The sequence below is a fragment of the Pseudophryne corroboree genome, chromosome 2, assembly GCF_028390025.1.
Source record: "Pseudophryne corroboree isolate aPseCor3 chromosome 2, aPseCor3.hap2, whole genome shotgun sequence".
NCBI lineage: Eukaryota > Metazoa > Chordata > Amphibia > Anura > Myobatrachidae > Pseudophryne > Pseudophryne corroboree.
The window spans coordinates 1,020,447,360-1,020,451,610 of NC_086445.1; positions in this window are offsets into that span (position 1 = coordinate 1,020,447,360).

Consider the following 4,251-nt stretch of genomic DNA (forward strand, 5'->3'; position numbering starts at 1 on the left):
ATCCGACAAAAAAAATTCGGTGAGGTTTTGCCAAAACGCGTTCGAACCCAAAACACGGCCGCGGAACCGAACCCAAAACCAAAACACAAAACCCGAAAAATTTCAGGCGCTCATCTCTAGTATATATATGTGTACTGTATGTGTATATATATATATATATATATATATATGTATGTATGTATGCATGTTTAATATGCTATGTATATGTGTTTATGTATGTGTGTGTGTATATATATAGATAGATAGATAGATAGATAGATAGATAGATAGATAGATAGATAGATACCCTTGTAGTAGCCGGCACTTGGAAGGCCTCCGTCAGTAGCGGATCTTGCCACAGGCAAGCAGGACTTTTGCCCGAGGCGCTGCCTTCCGGAGGGCGCCGCACCATGGCAAGATCCGCTGCTGATGTGCCGTGCGCCCCCCGCTGCCTGCTGCCGCTGTCCCCTGCCGTAAAGGGAACTAGACGCTTCCCTTCGTGGAGAGGACGTTTACTGTGCGGTGCGCGATGACGTCATCGCGCACCGCACAGCAAAGGTCCTCTCCACGAAGGGAACTAGACACGACATCATCGCGCACCGCATATCATTTCATCGGCGCTACTACTGTACAGGGGGCGTAAGTGACAACGCCCCCTGTATGAAGCCACGCCCCCATCACCTGCCCGGGGCGCTCAAAACCTTCGAGCCGGCTCTGGCCTCCGTGGGCTTTCTGGCTCAGGTGCCATCCTATGAGGTTTCCACCTCCATCACTATCCCATGTAAAGAAGGCGGCACTCAGAGACTTGAAGGTGCAAAAGAATATTTAGTAAACAAGCTGCAGAGTTACATCAACGTTTCGGGGCGCGCAGCCCCTTCATCATCCTGATGAAGGGGCTGCGCGACCCAAAACGTTGATGTAACTCTGCAGCTTACTAAATATTCTTTTGCGCCTTCAAGTCTCTGAGTGCCGCCTTCTTTACATGGGATAGTGATGGAGGTGGAAACCTCATAGGATGGCACCTGAGCCAGAAAGCCCACGGAGGCCTTCCAAGTGCCTTCTTTACATGGGATATATATATATATATATATATATATATATATATACACACACACACACACACACACACACACACACACACACACACACACACACACACTAGTTTTATGGACCCAGCATATACTGGGTCACCCCAGTCCCAACCCCCGTGATTGGCTCCACCCAGTTCTGGAAACCCCCCCATGCAAATACTGCGTTTGCCACTGATGAGGAGTATTAGAACTCGAGGACATACACTAAAACTGGAGGGAAGCAGGTGCAGGGGAAATTTAAGGAAAAATGACTTTACAGAAAGGGTAGTGGACAAGTGGAATAGCCTCCCATCAGAGGTGGTAGAGGCTAAAGGCCCATACACATTAGACGATGTCGCTCTGTGAGCGACATCGTCTAACGTTTCCCCCTCCCGGGCCGGCCGGTCGGCGGCCGCCTGAACGTACTGAGCGATATGACAGCTCATATCGCTCAGTGACGTCACGCCCCCGCCAGCCCTGCATGAAGGTCGTGGACGACGGTCCACATCCTTCATGCATGTCCCGCCGACAGCGACGATCTTTGCCGACCCGCGGGGCCGCGCATCGTCCGCCGCTGGCGGCATACACACTTACCGATTAAATGAGCGACGTCGCTCATGGAGGGGGAAAATGAGCGACGTCGCTCATTTAATCGGCAAGTGTGTACGGACCTTAAGACTGTAGAGCAGGCATTCCCAACCACGGTCCTCAAGGCACACCAACAGTGCAGGTTTTTGTGATATCCAGGCTTCAGCACAGGTGACTTAATTAGTAGCTCAGTTATTTTGATTTACCCACCTGTGCTGCAGCCTGGATATCACTAAAACCTGCACTGTTGGTGTGCCTTGAGGACCGTGGTTGGGAATGCCTGCTGTAGAGCAATTTAAACATGCTTGGGATAGGCATATGAATATCCTTACAAAGAATTAAGGTTCAAAAAGGGTTGAGATTACCTAAAGGATAAAAAAGGGGCAGACTAGATGGGCCAAGTGGTTCTTATCTGCCATCAAATTCTATGTTTCTATGACACTCACCACTCATGCGTGTGCAGTCAGAGGCACGGCGGCTGTGGGGAATTGAAAGTAATGTAATCGATAATACGATCTCTTTAATTTTATACATTGCAGGGACGTGCTCCTTTCAGAACCCCTGTCCCTGGATGTGATCAATAGAACACATACCAGTGGAACTTCATTTGTAATACTGTAGTTGCATATAGGCCCTCATTCCGAGTTGATCGGTCGCAAGGCGATTTTAGCAGAGTTACACACGCTAAGCCGCCGCCTACTGGGAGTGAATCTTAGCTTCTTAAAATTGCGAACGATGTATTCGCAATATTGCGATTACAAACTTCTTAGCAGTTTCAGAGTAGCTTCACACTTACTCGGCATCTGCGATCAGTTCAGTGCTTGTCGTTCCTGGTTTGACGTCACAAACACACCCAGCGTTCGCCCAGACACTCCCCCGTTTCTCCAGCCACTCCCGCGTTTTTCCCAGAAACGGTAGCGTTTTTTCCCACACGCCCTTAAAACGGCCTGTTTCCGCCCAGTAACACCCATTTCCTGTCAATCACACTACGATCGCCGGAGCGAAGAAAAAGCCGTGAGTAAAAATACTATCTTCATTGTAAAATTACTTGGCGCAGTCGCAGTGCGGACATTACGCATGCGCAATAAGCGGAAAATCACTGCGATGCGATGAAATTTACAGAGCGAACGACTCGGAATGAGGGCCATAGTTTCATTGTTTGCTAATGACCTTGGTGCGCGGCGCACACAGTTTGCAATGAGCCCTTTAAATGTCACTGTGTATAATATATGGGGAGATAATAAAATAAGATTTGCAGGAAACATCTTGAGGGTTGGTTCTCTGTATCTGTTTTAAATAAACAGACTGGTAACCTGAAGGTGCCTCTTCCTGAGGAGGCAGGAGGAACAATATGGGTTTAACTGTAAGGAAATGGCTTGGGAAAATGCAGTGCCAAATGTGATAGATGTGATATGTTATCATAGGCCTTTGTCTGCTGTAGTGGATACAGTTACAGCCTCATTTACCATCAAAAGAAATAAAAAATCAGATTTGCACCTTGGCAAAATAATCTTGCAGGTGCACTTAGAATACGGACTGCAGGGGGACTTAGAATATGGACTGCAGGGGAACTTAGAATACGGAATGCAGGGGGACTTAGAATACGGACTGCAGGGGCAATAAGAATACGGACTGCAGGGAGACTTAGAATACGGACTGCAGGGGCACTTAGAATACGGACTGCAGGGAGACTTAGAATACGGACTACAGGGGCACTTAGAATACGGACTGTAGGGGCACTTAGAATACGGACTGCAGGGGCACTTAGAATACGGACTGCAGGGGCAATTAGAATACGGACTGCAGGGGCAATTAGAATACGGACTGCAGGGGGACTTCGAATTCGGACTGCAGGGGGACTTAGAATATGGACTGCATGGGGACTTAGAAAATGGACTGCAGGGGGACTTAGAATATGGACTGCAGGAGGACTTAGAATATGGACTGCACCGGGACTTAGAATATGGACTGCAGGGGGGGCTTAGAATATGGACTGCAGGGGGATTTAGAATATGGACTGCACGGGGACTTAGAATATGGACTGCAGGGGGACTTAGAATATGGACTGCAGGGGGACTTAGAATATGGACTGCAGGGGGACTTAGAATATGGACTGCAGGGGGACTTAGAATATGGACTGCAGGGGGACTTAGAATATAGACTGCAGGGGACTTAGAATATGGACTGCAGGGGGACTTAGAATATGGACTGTATCGGGACTTAGAATATGGACTGTAGGGGGACTTAGAATATGGACTGTAGGGGGACTTAGAATATGGACTGTAGGGGGACTTAGAATATGGACTGCAGGGGGACTTAGAATATGGACTGCAGGGGGACTTAGAATACGGACTGCAGGGGGACTTAGAATACGGACTGCAGGGGCAATAAGAATACGGACTGCAGGGAGACTTAGAATACGGACTGCAGGGGCACTTAGAATACGGACTGCAGGGGCACTTAGAATACGGACTGCAGGGGCACTTAGAATACGGACTGCAGGGGCACTTAGAATACGGACTGCAGGGGCACTTAGAATACGGACTGCAGGGGCACTTAGAATACGGACTGCAGGGGCACTTAGAATACGGACTGCAGGGGCAATTAGAATACG